Source organism: Podarcis liolepis, assembly GCF_965112155.1.
Source record: "Podarcis liolepis genome assembly, chromosome: 4".
Lineage (NCBI taxonomy): Eukaryota > Metazoa > Chordata > Lepidosauria > Squamata > Lacertidae > Podarcis > Podarcis liolepis.
Window position 1 is genome coordinate 57961529 of NC_139558.1, and position 8156 is coordinate 57969684.

At 41.1% G+C, this 8156-nt stretch overlaps 1 long non-coding RNA gene across 1 annotated transcript; it reads left to right on the top strand.

Moving 5' to 3' along the window:
* Nucleotides 1-988: 988 nt before the first annotated feature.
* Nucleotides 989-5394, top strand: LOC310705654. Its single transcript, XR_014525433.1, has 2 exons — nucleotides 989-1348; nucleotides 4780-5394. It is a non-coding gene; the product is annotated as an uncharacterized lncRNA (long non-coding RNA).
* The last annotated feature ends 2762 nt before the right edge of the window (nucleotides 5395-8156 follow it).

The window sequence follows — 8156 nt, forward strand, 5'->3', positions numbered from 1 at the left end:
TGTAATCTAAAACTGACATGGAGAAGCAACAAAGGAAGTTGCCATTTAGTTTAGTACCGTGAACACCAACTGACAGTGGCTCACCAGGATTTCAGGCAGAGGACAATTTCTATCCCTACATGGAGAAGCCAGGAATTGAACATGGGACCTTGTAGATGTAAGGCAGATGGTCTTCCAATGGGCTCTTTCTCATCCCAATATTGTGTCCAGACAATTACAAATAGTTTGCAAGATGCTGTTTTGTAAGGGGTGGGTGTGTTTGAATAACACACAGGACACTGGAATTACAGCTATGTTGTTCAAATGGGTATATTCTGTTTATCTTCACAAAGTTAATACATTGATCTCTTCTGAAACCCTCAACAAGAAGTTGAACTCTATGAAACCAGGTAGCTTAACTACCTGACAACTGCACTAAGTCCTATAAGGATTTGGAAAGATCTATTATTCTTAGAATGGCAATGGTATGTTACCTTGACAACCAGATATGATGTATGACTACATTGCTCACCATACTCTGATGACATTCAGCTCCTCTCTGAGACTTTGATAGATTTTGTTTATTGAAACAGCACCTCAAACCATCAACTTCCCCGGGTTGGAATGAATATTAGTTCTCAGCCTATTTCTTGATGATGGTGCTGATCCAAAGCCATCCACTTAAGACAAAAATAAAAGGGTTCTTCCTGTTTCCATAGTGCACTGCACACATGAAGTCACTAAAGACTGGTTAAACCTTAACTTTGCCAACTTTCCATGTTTGGCGGGACAAAATCCAATCATTGCCTTGAACACCTTAGTTACTCACATGATCTTCTGGGTTTGCTAGACCCTTTTGTCCCCTTTTTGGATGTATCAGTTTCTCAGAGATTGCAGTAAATATGTCAGCTGACCATTGTTATGCTGGAAGAATGTGGCCAGCATACCAATGGGCAGCTGACATATTTACTGCAATCTCTGAGAAACTGACACATCCAAGAAGGGGACAAAAGGGTCTAGCAAACCCAGAAGATTTTGCTGAGGTCTGGTGGAATTTTTGTTATGCATATGGACAAACAGCCAAAATGTCTATACCAATTAAATATGACTTCATTTAGAAAAATTATAAGAGTGACCCCACCACTACCACCTGAAAACCACATGCATCTAGCAGGCTCCAAGGGCCGATGAGGACTCCCCAAGTTATCACCCTCTGGGAGCGACCATCCAAGTAGGACCAGAACCACTACAAAGCAGTGCCACCCACCCATAACTCAGCTGCAGCAGATGATCTATGGTATCAAAAGCCTCTGAGAACTCAAAGAGAATTAAGAAGGATACCTTTCCCCTCCAAGAGTGTCTGGATCTAGTAAGTGCGTTTAGAATAGCAGCCTGGGTGTTATCCCCCCACCCTGTGATTTTGCAGTGTTTCCCCACAGGCAACCACACACACTCTGAAATTTCTCTCTGAATGATCACAACCAATCAGGATCAGGTACAAATGCTGCTTACATTACAGTGCTACATAGCAAATAATTTTAGGCTATGTGTTGATACCACTAAGGGCAGCTTAAGGGCATTTATAGTGAAAACATTGCTGGTCAGCAATCATGAACCACTGAGAATAAAGCATGTCTACAATCATGATACAGTGATCCTCCTTTTTGACACAAAGCTCCTTTTCAGATTAGCCCCAGTATTTAGGACCATTTTAATTAGTATTTGGTCTTCAGACACTGAGAGCAATGTTTAAAAACCAGGGATATTTCTGAAAAATGTTTGTAGTACAGTAATGAAGATAGCAGCTTTGAATGTATAGAATCTGCTTCTCTGGTGTAAGAATGGTTGAATCAGGAGTTAAGAAGCTGTTTGTTACTATCACTTCATAGCTGAAGATACCAGGTCAATTGTGGTAGACCCAGAGGTGATGGTGTGTTTGTCTATTAAGTTATAAATGGGCCTGCCAGCAATGCTTATGTATGGCAAATCTTGTACAGCTTTCATTACCCATGTGCCATCTTGAAGTTGGTTAGGAAATGCCCTTGGCAAGGTCAATGTTGTATCAGTTTCAGAATTACATAATTCCCCTTGCGAAAGGAGCATTCATATTATTTATTTACTAAAATATTCCCATTCCATCATTCTGCTTTATTTCTAAAGTGCCCAAAGTGGCTTACATCATGCAAAGTACAAAAAAACCAGTCATAAATAAAGTTTTTAAAAGTCGGGACAATAAAAGCATAGAGAACGCCTCAGCAAAAAGCAAACAAATAAGCCAAAGGGATAAAGCAGCATCAATCACCTAAGCCATATGCACCTGGAAACAGAATAATAAAATTGTAGAGTTTGAAGGGACCCCAAAGGTCATCTACTCCAACGCCTTGCAATGTAGTAGTCAAAGCCAAAGAATCTCTGACAGACATTCTAGCTTGTCAATACCCTTCTCAAACTGTGGTATCCAGAGCTGGATACAGTACTCCAGACAGGATCTAACCAAGGAAAAATAGAGTGATACTATTGATCTAGAGTGATACATTGATTCTTGACACTATATGTCTATTGATGCAGCCTAGAATTGCATTAGCTGTTTTGCCACTGCACCACCCTGTTGAATCATGATAACCTTGTGGTCTGCTAAGACCCCTCGATCCTTTTCATGTGTATTGCTGCCAAGCCATGTGTCACCCATCCTATATGTCTGCATTTGATTATTCCTGCCTAAACGTGTGTGCATATTCATATTCTTCAGCTATACCGTGAGGCTCATTTTACTACTGAACAGAAAAACCTTCTTACAGGCCAGTCTAAAGCAATCCACCATGTGCCTCCCTGCCTTCCCATTCACTCTTTCTCTTCCTAGGCCTCTTCCTACCTTAACATCCTTCACCAGCCGGAGAAGATTAAGTTCCCTCCAGCTGGGAGCCTCAGACAAAAGTGGTGCAGCTTCTAACATTTGGACAATCAGCTGTTTGGGCACTATTTGGGGCATCATCGCCTGGGAAGAGGTGGTAGTAGCAAGCATGATGCACATGGCTGATGGTTTGAGACAGTGTTCAGTTAGTTGTTGAGTCTATATATTTTGTCCATATATTCCCAGAACAGGGAAGGACCTGCAGTGAGCTCTTTCTTTTCCATCTGCCTTCACCCTGAGTTCCATGAAGGCTTCTAAATAACTAGCTTACGAAGCAGTATGTGCAGATAGCTATTAACACACTACATAAAAAATGTATGAACACATTCTACTTTATTGAAATGCAGTAGAACAAATGAATCAAATCAAAACTATTAAAAGACTGCAGTACAGTTCATAAAATGTAGAAGCAGCTTGGGGGGAAATAACCCACAAATCTTTGTTCAAGTGGAACAATGTCAGATGTCAATTCCCTGAGAAAAATATGCCATTGGCTTTTCATTTTACATTAATAACTGTTTGTAAAAACAACTACACATACATAAACCCCCAAAACTCCTCTGCTTCAGATTAAGGTGTTGGAGATCTCTCTCTGTGAACACACCCAAAGAAGCAATGACTCTTTAATGCTGAGGAAGGAAGTCAAATTGTGTTTGGCTAATGATAAAAGTGTGAAGATGGAATACTCAGCAAATCAGAATCTACTGTTGGGAAGAGTCATTCATAAATCATATATTGTTGGCCAGTTGGTCAGCTGACATAATATCCAAGTGATCTTTTAACAAATCACAATACAAGCATGGTCAAATTTAATCCCCTACAAAAGTTGTAAGGGAATCTTAACATCAGCAGGTGTTCAGATTTTAAATGAAGAATTGTAACTTTTCATTGCAAGTTTCACTGTGATCTCTCAATCTCAACATCAGCTGCTATACAGCAAACGTGTGGTTTCTAGGTGATCATCCATCAAGGCACTGACCAGGCACTGCTTAGCTTCAGAGGTGGTGGGTTCATGTGACTTCTGCCCATGCACTGGGAACATAGAGATTGCACAGTGAGAAATTTTCTGTGAATATGGTGGAAACTCTCCTTTGTTCAGTCTTTCTAAGCTTTATCAGATAAGTTGCAGGGGGAGGGAATCAATTCTATGGGAAAGTTGATATATGATTGGCTGAGTCTGACAGGGGCACATTCATTGTACAAAGAGTCCCCGAGATTGGATTGAACCAGACTTACCATTCCCATGTTGCAAACCATTTATGGAATGAAGACAGCCCCCCTTCAGACCCAGCGGAGCATGAATCAGCTTGGTAACATCCACCACTGAGGATACAGACCCCTTTGCAAGTACTGCAGTAAATAGGGATGCCAGACAATTCTGGTGCAAACTGAAAAGGAAGAATATATTGCTGCAGTTCACATGTTCATCTATGGTCAGGAACAGAACTCAGCCAAGCAAATACAATCATTGTTGTGGTTTTTGATTCCACAAATAATTGTTTCAACATTTCATTTACACTGAAATGAGTTAAACAAATAGCTATGTAAGTTATGCTAAATAGTGAACAAGATGAATAATGTAGTATTTGGTGAAAAGCGAGTTTCAGTGGAACAAAAACAGCACTGATTTTTATTTGAATGGATCTCCCAGCCTCGTTACATCCCTTGCAAATAATGCCTGAAAGGGGTTAGCATGCACTGAATTTCTTTCTAATATGTCAGTGTTCAAGAGCATAATTACAGTGCAAACAAACCTGCAAAGAATTTGAGTGCCAATCAAAAGCCTCACTAAGTTTGGAGAACAATTTCTTAAAATGCTCAAAAGGAAGCAAGGTGGTGGGGGAGACATACATTAATCGTACCATTTCTTGTTTTATCTGTAAAAACAGAAGTGAGGCCTCTGTTAGATCTCCCAGTTGCTATTACTGCAGCACTATTCACTCAACATTGTGCTGCTGTACGTCACTGGGACTCAGAGCAAATCCTGTGCAGTCAAGGAAAGCAAGTTGATAAGGCCCTTTGCGGTCACAATACTTGTAAAGAGCAGCACAGCAATCAGCAGTGACAAAGTGCTAATGAGGACTGGCATTGCAATTAGTGGCACAGAAGATTTCCTCCCACCCTGTCCTGGTTTGGCATTTGACTTTTCATAGGTCTGATCTGAATCAAGCTGGTGCTAGATTATTCCACAGAAGTAAGCATCTTTTGAACTTCTCTCTTCAAAGTCATTAGTACTGAAATCAACATAAATAGAATATGCTGCTTCAGACTTGACTACCAAGTGCTTCAAACCTGGACTGCCAAGCATGACTACCCAAAGGAGACACACACTAGTACATGGCGTAAAATTAATCAGCAAGGTTTCCTGCTGCCTCTTCGATTCAGAGCGAGTAGCACCTCACCTAACCTGTGAAACATATGATGCCAATTCTAGTGATGTGATGCTACTGTTTCTGCCTTTGCCGCTAACAGATTTATTAAAGACTGAGCCGTAGAAATGGTTATTAGAATCAGTTATTTTTGTGATGTGCTTGTTAGGATTTTTCTTGCAGCTGACAAATCTTTTAACAGAAAGGCTCACAACTGAAAACAGGATTTATTTATGTATTTTTAAAAATACCATTTGCAACAGTATAATTTTTTTTAAAAAAAGCAAACAACATGTTTGGCCCTCAATCCATTCCAGCAGTCCAAACACATTCTTAAAAGCCATGCAGGTGTAGACAGAATTCTGAGGTGCTTTAATTCCATCCTCCTCGTGAAACTTTCCCGATAAAGCTAGGCACAGATAAAACTGAACCAAGCAGAGCTCACTGGTAGTATTCTGGTATCCTCTTCCCCCAAAAAATATCATTCCAAAGAAGGCTTCCAGAAACCTTGGGAAATTGAACTACCCCCCCACCTTAGGAAAGGAAGACATGGGGCCAGATCTGGGGTAAAGAATCACAACTCTGTTAACTACTGAACTACTGTGATGAAGGACTGAAGAAAATGGGACTGATTAATTCCATCTAAGTGAGCAGCCTAGCTGGAGGGGGCTGATGGGAGCTTTTCTCCAGATTCTCCTGGGAGTGACACCACCCTGGCTCTGAGCACTGGAGCTTTAAGTTAACTGGTTCATTCCCTTCTTCTCCTGCTCAAATAGAGAACATCTGTTTGCTCCAACCCTCCCCTGCTGTCTGGAAGGAAGATGTATCCAGGGTCAAAAGGTTCAACCCCTTTAAACTGGCTGGCAACGTGAGGTAGGTTTGGCAGTGTTCCTTCACCATGTAGGTGCCTCAGGGGGCTCATCTGGGCAGTCTCTTCACTCCTCTGCCCACACCACCTACTACAGAAGAAGCCAGCTCAAGCTCAGTAAACCTCAGTCCTTGCGCAGATCATTAGGTTGAACAGGTCTTCCCAGAGTTCCTTAATTAAAGTGTCCCACTCCTCCATGGAGAGATGCACATCATCGTCTCTATAAAGGCGCATGTCACTACAGCCACAGCAGGTGCTGTAACCTTCCAACAGTTTGACTTCACCACCCAAAAGCACATTCCTCCATTGTCTACCAAGACAGAGGGATGCCAACAACAACAACATTATATATAATGGTGGCATGTGAGATATAATCACCTCCAATTTTCAGAAGCCTCTACTTAACATCCCTCCTAATTCTCTTTGTAGTTCTCTCAATCCTATTGAAATGGTGGTCCCCTACCACACCCTCTTCTCCAGCATCTCAAATCACATGGTAAGCAACTCAGGGGACCATGCTAAGGCATTAACTAAGTCCTCCCATACCTATACTCCCATACCTCCCATACTAAGTGACAACTAAGTCATCTGTACTGAATCGTCTTCTCCAAGTTGCAGCACCAAAATCTGAGGAACTAGTTCCAGGGATGCCTGATGAAATAACATGGGGAGGAGTTTCTATAATAACCATGGAAATATTATGACTGCAATCCTGTGGTCTCTGTGGCCATGTTCCACAGCTCAAATAACATTTAGATTTATCTTTCTGGATGGATGGAGAAAGTAAGATGTTCAGCCTCAGGGAGAAGTTGTGACATCATCAAGCACCTCCCAGCCACTGCACAAACCTCCACAGCCCTTACTTTACTGATGCCAGAGTTCTGACATCAGTAGAAACAAAAATGAGGTGTATGGGAGGCATTAAAGAAAGGGGAAGTGGATAAATTGTTCTTCCCTCCCCTCCACCCTACTGCCACTTGTCCAGCAGAGCTTCAGACATCTTCAAACCTCTGACAACATGGCATCTCTAACCCACCAGTAGCATTCAAATCTATCACTGAATTTCATTCCCAGCCTCAATTTACAGAAGCAGCTACTATGGACAACTGATGTTAAACTATTATTATTATTTACAGCAGGCTCTAATATAAAAATAAATCTCACACTTCTTTTCACTTATTTCATTTTTTTTCTTTATAAGAATCACGATGGACATTTATTATATTGACATATATGACACTGAATAATGGTTGTTTTTCATTTAGGGCTTGAACACCAATATCTTATCTATATTAGTTTATTTGCTGAGGAAATATTGGATAAACACACACTGTGTAGCCCGGTCTACAGCTGGAACTTATGGAGTGAGTAATCCACTATCACAGAAACTGCTAATGGTATTGCCTACTAATTATTTATACATAAATAGCTCACACCCTATTTCAAAATACTATTTTAAACAATGATGCCAGTGTTTATTGATTGATGCTATTCTGTTATTTTTCTGTTAATGTGCTATTCCTAAAAGCCCTCTTCCAGCATACCAATTCCATGTTAAGTAAACATGTGAGACCGTGGTAAGGAGTATGACAGTTCTTTCCCTCTTTCACTGCTTCAGATGGCCTCCATGAGTTAGCTGTTAGAGGATGAGCTACTGAAAGTTGAGCCTCTTGTACTCATGGAGATTCCATGTACATGTTAGAAGCCCTGGAAAATCAGGGTTCTAAAATGCATAGGAAGCTCCACAAGTTCCCGCCTTTAGACATTTGTCCTCATGACTGATGACAGGAACAACAATGGAGGGTGGAGCTAGCATACGTCTATTCACTTACCTGTTTACTTAACACCAAACAAGACTTCCTGAAAGAGCTATAGATTCATATTACTGCAGCTAGAGTGTCTATTAATTACAGAGCATTTCAAACTCCCTTCAACTAGCACTCCATCCATTCTGCCAGCTAAGCATGCCTCCCACCAGTTAACCCCTGCCTCAGCTACCACTAGAATGGAGCTTTCTCTTCCAGCCACT